We start from the raw sequence: 19,841 nt of genomic DNA on the forward strand, positions 1-19,841 counted from the left end.
CAGCATCTGTGGAGGGAAATAGACTGTTGATGTATTGGGTCCAGATCCTTCATTAAGAGCATTTTCCATTTTACCTGTATATACATTCTCTCGTGCATCTGGAAAGAGAACACTTGACTTCATCCAGATGTTCCTTTCTCTCCACAGATGCTGCCTGACCTGTTGAATTCCCCAAGCATTTTGTTTCTTGATCTTTTGGTAATTTCCCTATTGGTGGCACAGTGGTGCAGATACTGGAGCCACTGCCTCAACTCCAGTGACCTGATTTCTATCACAAGCTCCAACACCATCCATCCATGGAGTTGGTATGTTCTCCCTGTAGCTGTGTTGGTTTCCCTTGGGTGCTCCACTTTCCTCCCACACCCAAAGGCTTGTGGTTCAATGGGCTAAATGGCCAATGTGAATTGCCTCCAGTGTGCGAGTGAGGGGTAGAATCACTGGGGAGTTGAAGAGGATTGCAGGGAATGAAATAGGTTGGAGGAGCGTGAATGGGTTTTGATGGTCATCCGAAAACCAATTTTCCCTGGGATTAATAAAGTATGACTATGACTATGACTATGATTACTGAGTTTCTCCAGCATTTTGTAGCTGTTGCTCAAGATTTCCAGCATCTGCAGAGTCACTTGTGTCTCTGTTCTTGGCACTTGTTCCCTCAGTTTAACGGCAGCCATGGCTACCCAGTATAAGATAGCCCACAGGCTTGGCTTAGTGGGGGGGGGGGGTGACGCAAGTGACAAAGTAGCGTGGCAGTTGGCACCGCTCTGTGTAGTCCAGTGACCCAGGTGCCACTCCTGCCACTGCCTGTGAGGGGTTTGTATGTTCTCCCCGTGACCATGTGGGTTTCCTCTGGGCATCCCGATTTCCTCCCACAGTCCAATGGCCTACTGTTTGGTGGGTTGATCAGTCATTGTGAATTACCCCACGATTAGGATGAGGCTAAATCGGGGGTGGCTGGGCCAGATTCATGCTGTATCTCAATAAATTAAAAATAAATAAATAAATAAACCTGGCTAGACAAGATAAATGAAGATTAATCTATATCTTTCAAATTGATTTAGAATTTTTTACATTCTTTACTTAATTAGTTATTAAATTATTTAATTTAAACTATGTATTTAGATTGTTAACTATTTAACTTGACCCTATTGGTTTCAGTGACTGATGTAAGCATTATTTGGAAAGCTCTTTAACAGCAAGGTTTGTGAAGGAGCATCAAGTCAGCCCAGGGGCGGAGCTTCGAGATTCTCAGCCTGACACCTCATTGGTTCACCCAACCAACTCCATGTTGAGGGACAGCATGTCAGTAAGGGCTCTAACTCTTTTCTGCGGTGGGAGATGATCAGCTTGGCTGGGAAAATACATGGGTGACGGGGCAAATTCAATGTGAGGGTCCAGCCAAACAGATAATTTTCTCCACTCTTGCTCCTTAATGTTTTAAACGCCTTCACTAGATCACAACTTAATATTCTCAAACCGAGGGAATTTGAACTTTTCTGCACAATCACACGCCACAAGTTAACCATATAGGCCAAAGACCACACTTTGAGTCTTGTGAGTGGTTTTGGGCCCCTTAATTAAGAAAAGATGCACTGGCATTGGAGAGGGTCCACAAGAATGATTCTGGGAATGAAAGGGTTAACATATGAGGAGCACTGGATGACCCTGGGCCTGTACTCATTGAAGTTTAGATGAATGAGGGGGGATCTCATTGAAGCCTATCGAATATTGAAAAGCCTAAAGAGAATAAATGTGGGGAGAATGTTTCCTATAGTGGGTGAATCTAGCCTTAGAATAGAGGGACACAAATTCAGTACAGAGATAACGATGTTTTTAGCCTGAAGATGGTAAAACTGTGGAACTCAATGCCACAGATGGCCAAGAAGGCCATGTCGTTGAGTACACTTAAAGCAGAGGTTGACAGGTTCTTGATTAGTCAGGACATCGAAGGTTATGGGAAGAAGGCCGGAGAATGGGGTTGAGATGGATAAGCAATCAACCGTGCTGGAATGGCAAAGCAGACGTAGTTGTTTAAGTGGTCTAGTTCTGCTCCTATATCTTATTTCTCCTGCTTTATATCAGTAACATTTGAAATGAAGGCTTTTATTCTTCACAGAATAAACAATATATCATCATCAAGAAACGCACCATACTGATTTCCAGAATTCACCTAGACTCTGATGAAAGCTTCACTAAAACCCCTCACCTCCTCCTGCCGTTTAGATTTTTTAAAACTTTCCCCCAGAAACATTGGATGAAAATCCGTGGGGAATAATTTCCATGTTTTAATCAAAGTATATCCAGAAACCAGTGCCATATGTAGCCCCTTCAAAGAAAGTGGCACACCATGTGTATTTCTTTTCTAAAGAACATTAATCCAGAGACACACTCACCTGCAGATTTCCACTGCACTCCCCTGATCGTTTTAAGTTATACCTTTCAAAGTTAATTTGAAATTCATAAAATAGAATAGAAATATTGAAACTATAATGATTAAGGAAAATATATATTTCCTTACACATAGATGAAGGCCATGCAGGCCACTAAGTTCAAGCCAGCTCTCAATACTAATCATTCCCTTGTAAGCCATTCCTTCTTTGACACAGCCAACAATAACCCCTGATTCTCAGGTCAGCCACCTACACTAAGATACTCCAAGGGGCAACTTGCAGCGCTCAGTTAATCAGCTTGCATGCCTTCGGGATTTGGGAGGGAGCTGATGCAATCAGGGGAAACCCACTCACTTGCAAACATGGAGAACATGCAAACTCCACTCAGGCAGTAGTGGAGTTCAGGATCGAACCTGGGTCACTGAAGCTTAGGCGCAGGCCGCAGCTCCACCTCCTGCGGTACCGAGCTGTTCAGTCCGGTCCCACGTATCGGTGCAGGTGACGCTGAACCAGCCTCTGAACCACCAGAGCCACTCACTTCAAGGGCATTTAGGGATGGACAAATAGATGTTGGGCTTTAACCATGATGGTCACACCTTGTGAAGTATTTTTAGCAGGAAAAATTAAGCTGAAAATGATTACCCGTCAGCAAACATGGCAGAATAAAATGTATAAGTAGGTTTGAGGTGAGCAGTAAGAGGTTTAGAGGGGAGCTGAGCAAGAATTTTCTTTCGCACAGACAGTGGTTAGCATCTGAACTGCACTGCCTGAGTCTCACCACATTTTGGAAACATCTGGAGGAGCACTTAAGTCACCTCACCAGACAAGGCTGCAGACCCAGTACAGAGTATACAAGTGATTAGTATACGGGTGTAGTTGATGGTTAGCAGAGAAGGATATGGATCATGTGCAGGCGGAAGGAATTAGTTCAATTAGAGGTTATTCGCTTAATTAGTTTGGCACAGCATTGTTGGCTATAGTCTTCCATGTTATATGGTATCCAGAAACCCGACACCTTTCAGTCTGGTCTAACAGGTGTAGGTAACCCGGGTGGAAGGAGACACCAAGGTATGGTTGTTGAATTTGCCAATGGCACAAAGACGGGTTTGGAAAGTAGGTTGTGGAGGAGGTGATCAGAACACATCCAGACCGAAGTGGCATGCAAATTCCGGACCACACAGCAAAAAATAAACATTGGAATAACACGTAAAGTCAGGCAGCATTGGTGGAGGGAGATGGACAGTTGGCATTTTGGGTCGAAACTCTTCACCTGGACTGGGAGTGGATGATGGAATGACAGGTTAATAATATGTTATCAATAGGAAAAACAGTCTGGTAAGTGCTGTACGATATGCAAAATTGTCCTCTTTGATAAGAAAAATGGAAACAGAATGAAATGCTCCAAATGGTGAGATATCACACACCTCTGAGGTACTGGGGGATCCTAGTACCTGATTCACAAACAGTTCAAATGCAGGCACAGCAAGTAATTGGGAAAGCTAACAGGATGTTAGTGTTTGTTGAGCAAGGAATTAAATACAAAGGTAGGGTGGATGCACTGCAGTTATATGAAGCACTGGGGAGAGCACATCTGGAGCCCAGTTAAGAATGTAATTGTCATGGAAACAGTTCAGAGGAGGTTTGCTGTGAAATCTGGGATGGGCAGGTTCTGGGGAAAGGTTGGACAGGCTCACAGTGGTATCCAGGGAGCTTAAAAGAGTGTGGAGCAACATGATTGTAACATATAGTTTGATGACTGTCATTCAGAGCATTGATGTGGGGAGGAGCTCTGGGAAATGTGGGCAGCTGGTAGAATCACTATCTGACCACAGGTTCAATCCTGACCTCAGGTCCTGTCTGTGTTGTGTTTGCACATTCACCCTGTGACTGCGTAGGCTTCCCTGGATGGTCTGGCTTCTTCCCGCATCCCAAAGACCCACAGGCTGACGGGTTAATTGGCTACTTTAAATCGTCTGTTTCCCATATGAAATTAAAAGCTTTTTTTCCCTCTCTGTCAAAGGATTGTGAGTTCTTGGAACTCCCTTCATCAGAAGAGGTGAATAGTTTGAAGATCAGTTTCTTGATAAGGAAGGGGGTGAAAAGTTACTGAGGATGGACAAGAGTGGGTATTGTAGGTTACAAGTGGGTCAGCCATGATCATATTGACTGGTGGGTTAGGGTCGTGGGGCTGAGTGGCCCAGTCTTACTCTAATCCCTATGTTCATATTTTTGTAGCAGGATTAGACTATTCAGACCCTCTATCACAGCGGCTAAGAATTTTTTTTTCATTTTAAAGATTAGAGTTTTGCAACATGAGCCAGCAGTTAAATTCCCATCGCTAAGTTGCCTTTGTGAAAGTGGTGGTGACCTGCCTTCTTGAGACACTGCAGTCCTTGAGGTGTTGGTATCCCCACAATTCTATTGGGGGAGGCATTTCCAGGATTTTGACATAGTTACAGTGAAGAAAGTGATATACTCCCAAGTCAGGACAGTGCGTGGCTTGGAGGGCATGGGTGGTGCCCCCATGCGTTTGCTGCCATTGTCCCCCTCACTGGCAGAGCTGGTGGCTTTGAAGTGTTCTATCTCAGAAATCTTGGTGAGTCACTGCAAAACATCCTGTAGATGGTACAAGCTGCTGCTACTGCGCACTGGTGGACAGTTGTGCATGGGGTGACCATCAGCTGGCCTATATGTCCTATATGGCATCGAGCTTCTTGAGTATCATTGAAGCTGCTCTCAGCAAGGCAAGTGGAGAGTAGTCACACAAATTGGAAACAGTGCCACTTATACTGCCCATAAAACCACAGGATTGTCATAAAAACTTAACTGGTTCACTGATATCCTTCAGGAAAGGAAACCTACCATACTTCTCTGGTCGGTGTGAAACCCAGATTCTCAGTGATGTGATTAATTAATCAATGCTCTGTAAAACAATTCACCACGATATGGCTTGGTGCTGCAGAAGCTCATTGAATCCGGCAGCACTGGTGGAGGGAAATAGACAGTGGATCTTTCAAGTCAAGACCCTGCATCTTGGCTAAAAGAGGGGAGGGGAGGTAGCCAATGTAAAGAGGTGAAAGGAAGGAACATGTTAGGAGCTGACAGGAGATAGGAAGGGTGATAGACAGATGGAGGAATCCAGAGTTGGAATAATGCCAGAAGTTGGGAGGCGATAGGCAGAAGTCACAGTGATAGATTGAAGACGTGATGAAGTATCTCAGCCCAAAGCATCAACTTTTTATTTCCCTCCACAGATGCTGCTTGACTTCTTGAGTTCCTCCAGCATTCTGCGTGCATCTGCAGAATCTCTTGTCTCCGGAAAGGCTGAAGATGATGGAATCCACCAGGAGAAGAAGGTGGACATGCACTAAAGGAAGTAAGCTGAGGAGTGGAACTATTTGGAGGAGGGAAAGGAGAAGTGGCGATAGAGGGCAAGGTAATTTCATGAGGAGAAAGAAAAGAGATGGGGGAGCGATTACTGGAAGTAGGAGAAATCAATGTTGAGTCTGTCAGCTTGCAGACTACCCAGGTGGAATATGAAATGCTATCCTTCTGCTTTGGGGTTGGCCTCATCTTGGCAGTCGTGGAGACTGAGGACAGACATGGCAGTTTGGAAATGGAGAGGAGAATTATACTGCCTCAGGAGATGCACTTGGCCACAGAGAGGACGGAGCAAAGGTGCTTGGCAAAGCCGTCATCTGCTTCTAGTCTCACTGGAGGCAACAACAGGGGTACTGGATGCAATAAATAATGCCAGGGATGTGCATGTGAAAGAATGCTTCACCTGGAAGGGCTGGTTAGAACCTGGATGGTGGTGAGAAGGAGGAACAGAGACCGGGGTTCCACCTCTGGCAGTTTACTGGGGAGACGGCCTTGGGGAGGGAGGGGTATGAGCACAGTTTGGAGGGTGGGTGGACCCTACTGCCTGATCATTCCAGTGACTTCCATGTCCCATGAATGAAAATCGGGTAAGAGTGGGTGGAAAAAGCAATGACTTTTAAAAGGAAAACTCCCACCAACTCCACTGTAATTTTTCCAATGCAAGGTGATCGTGATGAAATTTATAACTACCACATCACGTATATTAAATAACAAGGTTCTGACCGAGAAAGATATACATCAGCCCTTCAGTACAATGAGCTGCTGGGAGAGCAGCCAACACAAACAGTACCTTATAATGAGCTGCTCTGCTCGGTGGGCTCTCACTGATATTTTATACAAGTGTAAAGCTCTGTTTGTGTTGGCAGTCAGCAGGGAAAATGCTACAACTCCCCGTCCCCATTCTTCCACGAGATACATTGTCATCTGCTGGCTCACCTGGACAAACTCTTCCACTGCTGCCGCGTCCAGCCATGTTATCTGGATTACCAGGGGCCTGTCTAACCATGATCAAGGACCAAGACACAATACCCGCTTTCAGTAGCGGGGGTTGTATATCCAGTAATGTGTGTTCGTGTGCTGGCCTTCATGCCCAAGAATGTTCTCCAGCTAATGAGCAGTATGGACATGATGTGCAGATGGTCTATTTTAGACAAGCTGGTTGCTCAATAATTATTCTCCAAGACACCTTCCAAGGATGGTGGAGGTTTTGGCGAGGATGCAGCAGACGTTTACCAGGATGCTACCCAGGTTAAAGGGTATGAGCTATAAGGAGACGTTGGACAAACTTGGGTTATTTTTCCAGAGTGTCAGTAGCCCAGGATAGAAGTATCAAATACTAGAGGATGTACATTGGAGGTGAGGTTGGGGGGGGGGGGCGGGGACTGTAGTTTAAAGCAGATGTATGGGGCAACATTTTTCCAGGAATGGAACGTGCATGGAACAAGCTGTCAGGGGTGATGGTGGAAGTAGATACGATAGTGGCATAAGAAGAGTTAGACATAAATACACTAAATACACAGGGAATGGAGAATATGAACACGCACAGGATGAGATATTGTTTAATTTTACGTTGTGCTTTGCATAGACATTGTAGGCCTAAGAGCCTGTCCTGATGTACTGTTCACGTTCTAGAATGTAACCCACATCTCTGATGGCTGCATAGGGTCCTTCATAACCTGCTACGTGTGGCCTTGATGCAATATCTCATCTAAACATCAGCACCTCTGACAGTACAGAAACCCACAGTTCTGCACCGCATCCTCGTTTCTCTAATCTCCAGACTTCTGTTCTAGGGGGCAAAGTGCTATCCACTCAGAGAATCACAACTTGGGGGGGTGGAGGGTGTTGGCTAAGATTGGTTCTGGTGTATTGGTTGGAGCTTGCTCCTATAAATGGAATTCAATTACTCTTATCCCCATGTCCCCCCCCCCCCTGCCCTCAAGTAAAACCTCTTTAGCTCAATTGATGTCTCAGGGCCTGTACTTGATAAAGTTCAGAAGGCTGAAAAGGGATTTCATTTCATTTCATTTCCTGCCAAATGCTGAAGGGCCTGGATGGAGTGGAAGTGGAGAGGAGGTTTCCGTTAGTACTGTAGGAGAACCTAACATCTGAGGATATAATCTTAAAGTAAAAGAATTTGTCCCTTTTTAACCAAGGCGAGGAGCTATTTCTTCAGCCTGTGGATGACGTGTCTGTGAAATTCATTGCTACAGAAGGCTATAGCGGCCACGTCATTAGATATATTTAAGGCAAATATTGATTGACTTTTGATTGGTAAGGAATTAAGGGCTATGAGGAGAAAGAATTAGATTTGGGGGGGAAATCAGCTGTGATTGAATGATGGAGCAGATCAATAGGCTGAATGGCCTTATTCTCCTCAAACATCTTATGGTATACTAGAAACAGCCTTGGATGATGGAATCTCTTAGTTAAAGTATCCTCATTTTTGCTCAAGCAATCAGTTGATATAAGTCCTACATCTCCAGGGTCATTAACTATATTTATCAGCCATTAGAATCATGGAATATATGATTTGGTTCATTGTCTCAATGTTGTTTTCCAACGTCAGACCCACTACACTCTTCTTATTTCCCTGAATCCCAGCAATTTATTCTCTTTCACATCCTTATCAACTCTACTTAATTATTTTTTCCCACTCAACTATACAGAGGTCATTTAATGTAGACATATAACCAAACAGCATATTTTTAGGAAACCCATGCAGTCACAGGGAATATGTAGCAACTCCACTGGGACAGTGTCGGAGGTCAGGATCAAACCAGGGTCACTGAAGATAGCAATGTTTGAGATTGGAAATGGTTTATTATTGTCACAAGCACAGTGAGAACCCTGTCTTGCATGCTGTTCATACAGGTCAGATCATCACACAGTGCTTAGCGGTAGAACAAGATAAAGCAATAACAATGCTGAAAAAGTGTAACATAGAAACATAGAAAACTTACAGAACAATACAGGACCTTCGGCCCACAAAGCTGTGCCAAACATGTCCTTACCCTAGAACTAACTAGGCTTACCCATAGCCCTCTATTTTTCTAAGCTCCATCTATCCATCCAGGAGTCTCTTAAAAGACCCTATCGTTTCCACTTCCACCACCGCCGCCAGCAGCCCATTCCACGCACTCACCACTCTGCATAAAAAACTTACCTCTGACATCTCCTCTGTACCTACTTCCAAGCACCTTAAAACTGTGTCCTCTCGTGCTAGCCACTTCAGCCCTGGGAAAAAGCCTCAGACTATCCACACGATCAATGCCTCTCATTATCTTGTACACCTCTATCAGGTCACCTCTCACCCTCTGTCGCTCCAAGGAGAACAGTTACAGGAAGAGTGCAGTGTGGTAAGCAATAAGGTGGAACATCATAGTAAGGTAGATTGTGAGGTCAAGAATCCATCTTATCATGCTCTTTAGTAGTTTTATAACAGTGGAGTAGAAATTGAGCTGGGTCTTAAGTGCTTTCAGGCTTTCGTATTGAAAAGGGAAGAGGGGAGAAGAGTAAATGTCTAGAGAGGTGGGATCTTTGATTGTGCTGACTGCTTTACTGAGGCAGTGAGATGTATAGATAGAGCCTATGGGGAAGACAGTTTCCATGATGTGCTGAGCTGTGTCCATGATTCCTTGCGGTTTCTAGTGGCCATGTGCAGAGCGGCTACAATACAAAAGTGTTTTGCATGCAGAGAGTATGTTTTCTGTGGTGCACCAAACAGAACTGGTAGGAGTTGATGGGGACATGCTACATTTCCTTAGCATCCTGAGGAAGTAGAGGCATTGGCGAGCTTCCTTCGTCATGATGTTTGTGTGGTTGAACCAGAACAGGCTATAGGTGACGTTCATTCCTAAGAACTTCGCGCTCTGCTCTCAAACTATCTCTCCAAGGCCCTTCAGAAAATTTCTGTTGAACCTGCTCTCTTCTTTCCAGATCACTGTACCTTCAGGCACAGTGATACAGACTGTAGAAGCGCTGCTTACAGCTCCAATGACAACAAGAACCTCTCGCTCAACATCATCAAAACCAAAGAGCTGATTATTAACCACAAGAAGAGGAAACCAGAGGTCCCTGACCCAGTCCTCATTGGTGGAGAGAGTCAGTAACTTTAAATCCCTCAGCATTATCATTTCAGAAGATCTGTTTTGGGTCCAGCACTAAAGTGCCATTACAAAGGACTGCAGCAGCACCTCTACTTTTTCATAAGTTTGCAAAGATACAACATCATGGTGCAGAGTATTCTGACTGGTTGAATCACTGGTATGAAAACACCAATGCCCTTGAACAGAAAAGCCTACAAAAAGTAGTGGATATGACCTAGCCCATGACAGATAAAGCCCTTCCCACCATTGAGCATATCTACAAGGAGAGCTGCCACAGAAAAGCAGCATCTATCATCAAGGTCGCCCATCATCCAGGTCACACTCTCTTATTCCTGTTGCAGTCAGGAAGAAGGTACAGGAGCCTTAGGTTCCACACCGCCAAGTTCAGGAACAGTTATTACCCCTCAACCATCAGGATCTTGAACTAAAGGGGAGATCTTCACTCACCCCGGACACTGAACTAGTTTCACAGCCTATGGACTCGCTTTCAAGGACTTTACAGTTCATGCTTTCAATAGTTATTACTGATTTTTTTGTAATTCCACAATTTGCTCTCTTGAACCTTGGTTGTTTGTCTGCCTTTGTCTGCAGGTGTTCATTAATTCCATTGTGTTTCTTTGTATTTACTGTGAATGCCTGAAAGGAAATGAATCTCAGGGTAGTATGTGGTGACATATCTGTACGTTGATCATACATATACTTTGAACTCTGACCTGAGCGCATTCCTGACTTTCGGCATCATCTGTGCAGAGTTTTGCATTCTCTCTGTGACCGCGTGGATTTCATTCTTGTACTCCAGTTCCTTTTCACATCCCAGATTGGTAAGGTAAGTGGCCACTGTAACTTCCTCCCAGTGTGTAGGTGAGCGGTAAGCTTGGTGAATGTTGATGGGAATATGGGAAGAATAAAATGAGATTAGAATGGGAAATGTGTAAATATGCAGTCGCTGGTCAGCTCGGGACCTGTCTCTGTTTTGTATATCCACAATACTCAATCAGTTCTTTAAGCTCAGGCAAGTCTACTCGATCTGTTCTGGTAAGGCAGACCTGCCATCCCTGGAAGCAGTCTATTGAACTTTTGCCTCTATGGCAAGTACGTGGTGCAGTCTTAGCAAGGTTCCACACAACTAAAGGAAGACTCCTTTACTTCAGAGGTCATAATGTTGGAAGCACTCCACAGGTCAGGTAGCATCTGTCAGAAGTAAAGCATCTTGTCGAAGGGGTTTCAACGTGGAACATTAAGCCTGTTTTTCCGAGTGTTTCTAGCATTTTCTGTTACTATTTCACATTTCCAGCATTTGCAGTGTTCAGATTATCTGTGCCACTGAGCTCAACTCCCATTGCAATAGAGGTTAACATATCAATTACACTCATTGGGGATTCACGGCTCTTTTTCAGAGTCTGAGGGATTCGTTACATCATCAAAGACACTTACAAATGCCTGTAGATGTGCAGTAGAGTAGAGAGTGTTCTGGCCACATCACAGTCTGGTACGGAGGCTCCAATGCACCGGATCACAAGGGGCTGCAGAGGTTATTAGACTCAGCCAGCCTGATCACGGGCACAACCCTCCCCACCATTGATGACGTCTACAAGAGGCAGTGCCCCAAGGTGGTGGTATACATCATTAAGGGCCCTCGTTCCCTCTTCATGTTACTGCCATCAGGGAGGAGGTACAAGAGCCTGACGACTCATACATAACAATTCTATCCCTTGGCCATCAGATTTCTGAATGGTCCATGAACACTAACTACCCCATCGTTTCTTTACTTTGCTATTTATCTGTACCAGGTCCCTCACTTATTGGTGTAATGTTGAGTAATTTTATGCCTTTGCACTGTACTGCTGCCACACAGCAGCATATTTCACAGGTCACAGAGATTAATGGTAAATCTGATTCAGGCATTGCTAGTCGCTTGCCGGTCCTACACAGTAGTTTTCTTTGACATGTACAGGAATACCTAGGTCCCTTTGAACATCAAAGTTATCCACTCGCTCCCCACCTTAAAGTACTTGTTTTTTCCCTCTGACCGTAATGAATCATTGGAACCTTTGACATTGGACATTGCTGATTGGAATGAAGGGATCAACACATCAACCCATTAACCCAGCTGACCACACACCCCGCCACCAATACTGTATAATTTTCTATCAGAGTCAGCTTATGTATAGTTACTCCTGTACCTGGTGTCACTTTAACCAATCAGTCTATGTCTATAAGCTAATCTAATGTATTTATATTTACTGTGTTTTTAATGCTTTATGCTTACTGTGTCATTTTTTATGCTTCATCAGATCTGGAGTAGCAATCATTTTGTTCTCCTTTACACTAGTGTATTGACCAATGACAACGACCAATCTTGAATTGTATAGGCAGAAAGGATGAGGTAGTTAGGCACACCATAATGGGCTGAAGGGCCTGTTCCTGTGCTGTTCTCCTTTTATCGAATGGTGAGCATATTCAAGGGACAGAATGGCCTTCAGGTCCCAGGTCATTTTCTGGGATTCACTTTTACAAAATCTATAGTCAACGCACCAGTTCAACGAGTTAATAAACTCTCACATGAAAATGAGCCATACTGGTGCTGCTGAGGGTTGGATTGGCCGGACAAGTCTATCTCCACTACTGGACCACCTAGACATGTCCAGCTCAACCAATGGATTGGTTAGCCGTGTCCGAATCCACAACCAGATCAGCTTTTAAAAATGGACGAAACAATTCTCAGTCTTGCTTTCAAATCCCAGCATGGTCTCAGAATTTAGCCCTAGGAATTAAGGAAACAGTGCCAGAGCTTGGGCTCCAAGAGCTGAAGGCTTGGCTACCATAGTAGAGCACTTATAAAAGGGAGCACCGAAGTGGACAAAATGAGGAAACCACAGAGATCTCAAAGAATTATAAACAAGAGGACAGAGATAGACAGGGGTATGTCACTCTGCTGGTATCATTACTAACCATTAAATATCAGAAGGAGACTTTGTACTGCTAAATTTGTAATCGCTGGTCTCATTAAGCTTATAAAATTAACACAACAGTGTTAACGATTGGCTTTGCGTCTAACTGAGAATTAGAGTAATTCAGTCCAGTTGCATACTGTGTGGAATTGTAAACTTTACCAGAATTATAGAGCCATAGAATGAAATGACACAGACCAACTGAGCTTTGAAAGAGCTCTTCAATTAGTCCATCTGACTGTCTTTACCTTCTGCAAGAGCTTGCCCAACAGATTTTTGAAATTTGGGATTGAACCTCTTTCTACTACCCCTCCTGGGACAAAGCTTTAAGCTCTGCCAAGCAACACCTGGAATCTGACACTGTAGATATTTAAAATTGGCCTTATATTAGTTGTAGAACCACAAGGGAAGGCATATGAGAGTCTGTTTGTTTTTGAGATGGCCATTGAAGATATTGTGTGCGGAGTGAGTGGGGAAGGGAGGAAGTCATGTGACGAAACTTCCTGGATCACAGCCAATCAGGAACAGTGCAGTCACTGAGTTCCTTCTGCTGTCCAGGGTCTCAAATTGGTTAAAAAGGTCTCCTCTGGTGGAAGTTCATGTGGAACATTGATAGAACCAGAACCTATCCAGATTATTTAGGGTTGGCACCCCAATTGACTATGGTTTCATTGTTAGTGACTACGTTGTTAGAGAATGGAGCCTGATTCAAAGCTAAAGGAAGGCTTTCACTTACTGACGTATTTCAAATTCCCAAGCGAGACACATTTTGGCATCCGTTACCATTTATTGTTTCTAAGTTCCACTTAATGTTCCTCTCAGTTCTACAAATTGAAATCATGTTTTCTCCTTCATTTGGAACTCAAAGCAGCACTTGTGACCATTTATTCCAGAAGGATACATTTTCCCCTGAACAATGAGTAAGTACTTGGGGATCTGTTTGCAATTGAGCAGAACACTGTGCCATTTGCAACAGCAAATCTGAAACAAAAATGATGTTTATGACACCATGCCTGGAAAGCTCCAAATATCATCAACATCCCTAATAAAATAGAGGAAATTAGCTTTTAATGTCCTGCACTTACTTGCCCAGGTAACTTCAACAGTTCCTCCCAAACTGTGACCTCTATCACCAGAAGTGAACAGACAGCAGGCACAAGGGAACACCCCCACCTTGAGTTTCCTAAACAGCTTACCGTCCAGACTCGAAAATAAATGTACATCTGCACCTTCATTGTTACTGAATCTAAATTCCAGGACTCCCCACCCAGGTGGTTCAAATAGATGGCTAACCACCACCTTCTCAAAGGCAATTAGAGATGATGGATATAGACAACTACACCAGTGGGACTTGGAGCCTGAATATGAACAAGAAAACGTCACCATCAAATACAGCTGAGGCTTTAATAGCAGAGAAGGGGAGAGAGGTAATTTTAGAGGTTGGGCTATTTCAAAATTTTTATGACCAAATATAGGGACTGATGTCATGGACAAGGTTGGTGAGTGGGAATATCAGCATCTTGTTTTGACAGATGAAGGGTATTACAGCAACTGAGGATTGCCCCAATCCCCAACCTTCAGCCATTTCAGCCGTACGTTGGCCGTGAGTGCTTTTCAAGTTGGCTAGGGTCCTATCGAAGTCGTGATCTGGAGCTCAGCTCAAACTATGGTTCTCCACGAGTGATGGGTTCCCGTTCTAGCCGCGCGACCGGGTGCTTCAGTATCTCCAGGTGCGGCCTGGAAGACTCGCGCCATCAAGGTGCAGCCCCGTGGATGACCCAGCTCCTCGCTGATGTCACTGACTGAACCGTTGTGGGAGATTAAAATGTTGGGACAACGGGTGGTGTACATTACCGTCAGAAGGCCCCTGCACTCGAGCGATTTCTCTCTCTCTCTCGATGGTGAGTGAGAGTCTGTTGGTCCTCGAGTCGGACAAGCAATACGGCAGATGGGTGGCGGTCGGTGCATGGTGGGCGGGGTCGGTGCTTGATGGGTGGCTGGGGGGGGTCGGTGCTTGGTGGGGGTCGGTGCATGGTGGGGGGGGTCGGTGCTTTGTGGGTGGCTGGGGGGGAAGGGTTGATGCTTTTACTGCTGCTTGTGCGTGGGAGGGGGAAGGGGGCTTTGTCGCTCTAACATTTCTATCGTTCATTCCTTGGAGATTTTTTTCCGTTTCATGCATGTCTGTGAAGAGTAAGGATTTCAGGTTGTATACTGTAGACATTCTGTGATATTAACTTTAACCATTGGTACAGCGCCAAGGCCGAGGAGGAGGTTACAGCCACACACACCTGGGAGGTTTACAAGGCACAGGGATGATCCCAACAACCTCCCCCAGCAGTGTGTCTCTGTAGCAGACTCTCTATGGCCTTGTGGAACAGCTCTCCAGCTGTCTGCTCTTCATGTCCCTCTCAGTAGTCTGGGAGCAAACTCTCAGTTATATCACCTTATCACTTCCCCATCCCCTCACCTCTTCTCCCCTCCTCACTGTCCCCCCACCTCTCCTCCCCTCCTCACTGTCCCCCCACCTCTCCTCCCCTCCTCACTGTCCCCCCACCTCTCCTCCCCTCCTCACTGTCCCCTCACCTCTCCTCTCCTCCTCACTTCTCCGCCCCTCTCCTCTCCTCCTCACTGTCCCTCCACCTCTCCTCCCCTCCTCACTGTCCCCTCACCTCTCCTCCCCTCCTCACTGTCCCCTCACCTCTCCTCCTCACTGTCCCCCCACCTCTTCTCCCCTCCTCACTGTCCCCCCACCTCTCCTCCCCTCCTCACTGTCCCCCCACCTCTCCTCCCCTCCTCACTGTCCCCCCACCTCTCCTCCCCTCCTCACTGTCCCCTCACCTCTCCTCTCCTCCTCACTTCTCCGCCCCTCTCCTCTCCTCCTCACTGTCCCTCCACCTCTCCTCTCCTCCTCACTGTCCCTCCACCTCTCCTCCCCTCCTCACTGTCCCCTCACCTCTCCTCCCCTCCTCACTGTCCCCTCACCTCTCCTCCTCACTGTCCCTCCACCTCTCCTCCCCTCCTCACTGTCCCCCACCTCTCCTCCGCTCCTCACTGTCCCCTCACCTCTCCTCCCCTCCTCGCTGTCCCCTCACCTCTCCTCCCCTCCTCACTGTCCCTCCACCTCTCCTCCCCTCCTCACTGTCCCCCACCTCTCCTCCCCTCCTCACTGTCCCCCACCTCTCCTCACTGTCCCCTCACCTCTCCTCCCCTCCTCACTGTCCTCCACCTCTCCTCCTCACTGTCCCTCACCTCTCCTCCCCTCGTCACTGTCCCCCACTTCTCCTCCTCACTGTCCCTCAACCTCTCCTCCTCACTGTCCCTCCACTTCTCCTCCCCTCCTCACTGTCCCCCACCTCTCCTCCCCTCCTCACTTTCCCCTCACCTCTCCTCCCCTCCTCGCTGTCCCCTCACCTCTCCTCCCCTCCTCACTGTCCTCCACCTCTCCTCCCCTCCTCACTGTCCCTTCAACTCTCCTCCCCTCCTCATTGTCCTCCACATCTCCTCCCCTCCTCGCTGGCCCCTCACCTCTCCTCCCTCCTCTCTGTCCCCTCACCTCTCCTCCCCTCACTGTACCCTCACCTCTCCTCCCCTCCTCCCTGTCCTCCACCTCTCCTCCCCTCCTCACTGTACCCCCACCTCTCCTCCCCTCCTCACTGTCCTCCACCTCTCCTCCCCTCCTCACTGTCCCCCACCTCTCCTCCCCTCCTCACTGTCCCCTCACCTCTCCTCCCCTCCTCGCTGTCCCCTCACCTCTCCTCCCCTCGTCACTGTCCCCCACTTCTCCTCACTGTCCCTCCACCTCTCCTCCTCACTGTCCCTCCACCTCTCCTCCCCTCCTCACTGTCCCCCACCTCTCCTCCCCTCCTCACTTTCCCCTCACCTCTCCTCCCCTCCTCGCTGTCCCCTCACCTCTCCTCCCCTCCTCACTGTCCTCCACCTCTCCTCCCCTCCTCACTGTCCCTTCAACTCTCCTCCCCTCCTCATTGTCCTCCACATCTCCTCCCCTCCTCGCTGTCCCCTCACCTCTCCTCCCTCCTCTCTATCCCCTCACCTCTCCTCCCCTCACTGTACCCTCACCTCTCCTCCCCTCCTCACTGTCCTCCACCTCTCCTCCCCTCCTCCACTGTACCCCCACCTCTCCTCCCCTCCTCACTGTCCTCCACCTCTCCTCCCCTCCTCACTGTCCCTCCACCTCACCTCTCCTCCCCTCACTGTACCCTCACCTCTCCTCCCCTCCTCACTGTCCCTCACCTCTCCTCCCCTCCTCACTGTCCCTCCACCTCTCCTCCCCTCCTCACTGTCCCTCACTTCTCCTCCCCTCCTCACTGTCCCTCCACCTCTCCTCCCCTCCTCACTGTCCCCTCACCTCTCCTCCCGTCCTCACTGTCCCCTCACCTCTCCTCCCCTCACTGTACCCTCACCTCTCCTCCCCTCCTCACTGTCCTCCACCTCTCCTCCCCTCCTCACTGTACCCCCACCTCTCCTCCCCTCCTCACTGTCCTCCACCTCTCCTCCCCTCCTCACTGTCCCTCCACCTCACCTCTCCTCCCCTCACTGTACCCTCACCTCTCCTTCCCTCTTCACTGTCCCCTCACCTCTCCTCCCCTCCTCACTGTCCCTCCACCTCTCCTCCCCTCCTCACTGTCCCTCACCTCTCCTCACCTCCTCACTGTCCTCCACCTCTCCTCCCCTCCTCACTGTCCCTTCACCTCTCCTCCCCTCCTCACCTCTCCTCCCCTCCTCACTGTCCCTCACTCCTCCCCTCCTCACTGTCCCTCCACCTCTCCTCCCCTCCTCACTGTCCCTCACCTCTCCTCCCCTCCTCACTGTCCCTCCACCTCTCCTCTCCTCCTCACTGTCCCCCACCTCTCCTCCCCTCCTCTGTCCCCTCAACTCTCCTCCCCTCCTCACTGTCCCTCCACCTCTCCTCCCCTCCTCACTGTCCCCTCACCTCTCCTCCTGACTGTACCCTCACCTCTCCACCCCTCCTCACTGTCCCCTCACCTCTCCTCCCCGTCCCCCACCTCTCCACCCTCCTCACTGTCCCCTCACCTCTCCTCCCCTCCTCACTGTCCCCTCACTTCTCCTCCCTCCTCACTGTCCCCTCACCTCTCCTCCCCTCCTCACTGTCCCCCACCTCTCCTCCCCTCCTCACTGTCCCCTCACTTCTCCTCCCCTCCTCACTGTCCCTCCACCTCTCCTCCCCTCCTCACTGTCCCCACCTCTCCTCCCCTCCTCACTGTCCTCCACCTCTCCTCCTCACTGTCCCTCACCTCTCCTCTCCTCCTCACTATACCCTCACTTCTCCTCCCCTCCTCACTGTCCCCCACCTCTCCTCCCCTCCTCACTGTCCCCTAACCTCTCCTCCCCTCCTCACTGTCCCCTCACCTCTCCTCCCCTCCTCACTGTCCCCCACCTCTCCTCTCCTCCTCACTTCTCCGCCCCTCTCCTCTCCTCCTCACTGTCCCTCCACCTCTCCTCCCCTCCTCACTGTCCCTCCCCTCTCCTCCTCTCCTCACTGTCCCCTCACCTCTCCTCGTGACTGTACCCTCACCTCTCCACCCCTCCTCACTATACCCTCACTTCTCCTCCCCTCCTCACTGTCCCCTCACCTCTCCTCTCCTCCTCACTATACCCTCACTTCTCCTCCCCTCCTCACTGTCCCCCACCTCTCCTCCCCTCCTCACTGTCCCCTCACCTCTCCTCCCCTCCTCACTGTCCCTCCACCTCTCCTCCCCTCCTCACTGTCCCCCACCTCTCCTCCCCTCCTCACTGTCCTCCACCTCTCCTCCCCTCCTCACTGTCCCTTCACCTCTCCTCCCCTCCTCACCTCTCCTCCCCTCCTCACTGTCCCTCACTCCTCCCCTCCTCACTGTCCCTCCACCTCTCCTCCCCTCCTCACTGTCCCTCACCTCTCCTCCCCTCCTCACTGTCCCTCCACCTCTCCTCCCCTCCTCACTGTCCCCTCACTTCTCCTCCCCTCCTCACTGTCCCTCCACCTCTCCTCCCCTCCTCACTGTCCCCACCTCTCCTCCCCTCCTCCCTGTCCTCCACCTCTCCTCCTCACTGTCCCTCACCTCTCCTCTCCTCCTCACTATACCCTCACTTCTCCTCCCCTCCTCACTGTCCCCACCTCTCCTCCCCTCCTCACTGTCCCCTCACCTCTCCTCCCCTCCTCACTGTCCCCTCACCTCTCCTCCCCTCCTCACTGTCCCTCCCCTCTCCTCCCCTCCTCACTGTCCCCTCACCTCTCCTCGTGACTGTACCCTCACCTCTCCACCCCTCCTCACTATACCCTCACTTCTCCTCCCCTCCTCATTGTCCCCTCACCTCTCCTCTCCTCCTCACTATACCCTCACTTCTCCTCCCCTCCTCACTGTCCCCCACCTCTCCTCCCCTCCTCACTGTCCCCTCACCTCTCCTCCCCTCCTCACTGTCCCTCCACCTCTCCTCCCCTCCTCACTGTCCCCACCTCTCCTCCCCTCCTCACTGTGCCCCCACCTCTCCTCCCCTCCTCACTGTCCCCCAACCTCTCCTTCCCTCTTCACTGTCCCCTCACCTCTCCTCCCCTCCTCACTGTCCCTCCACCTCTCCTCCCCTCCTCACTGTCCCCCACCTCTCCTCCCCTCCTCACTGTCCCCACCTGTCCTCCCCTGCACACTGTCCCCTCACCTCCCTTCCTCACTGTCCCCTCACCTCTCCTCCCCTCCTCACTGTCCCCCCTTCCTTCCTTTATTTCTCTTCATAGCCATTCAACACATCTCCTTCCCTTACCTTCCTTCCTCTACCCACCTCCCTCCACACTAGCTCCTCACTCACCGCCTTCCCTCCCTTACATACCCCTCCCAACTCCCTACCATGGGACATTATTTTGTTCTGCAGTAAAGTCTCAAGGTGTGGTATAACGTTATGGAGAATGAATGCATCACTTACATTCTGTCTGTTGGCTAAACCTCTGTGCGACTGACGCCACAACAAGCAAGTTTTTCATTGTAATGGTCCCTCAGTGTGCT

Source organism: Mobula hypostoma, chromosome 1, assembly GCF_963921235.1.
Source record: "Mobula hypostoma chromosome 1, sMobHyp1.1, whole genome shotgun sequence".
In the NCBI taxonomy this organism is placed as follows: domain Eukaryota; kingdom Metazoa; phylum Chordata; class Chondrichthyes; order Myliobatiformes; family Myliobatidae; genus Mobula; species Mobula hypostoma.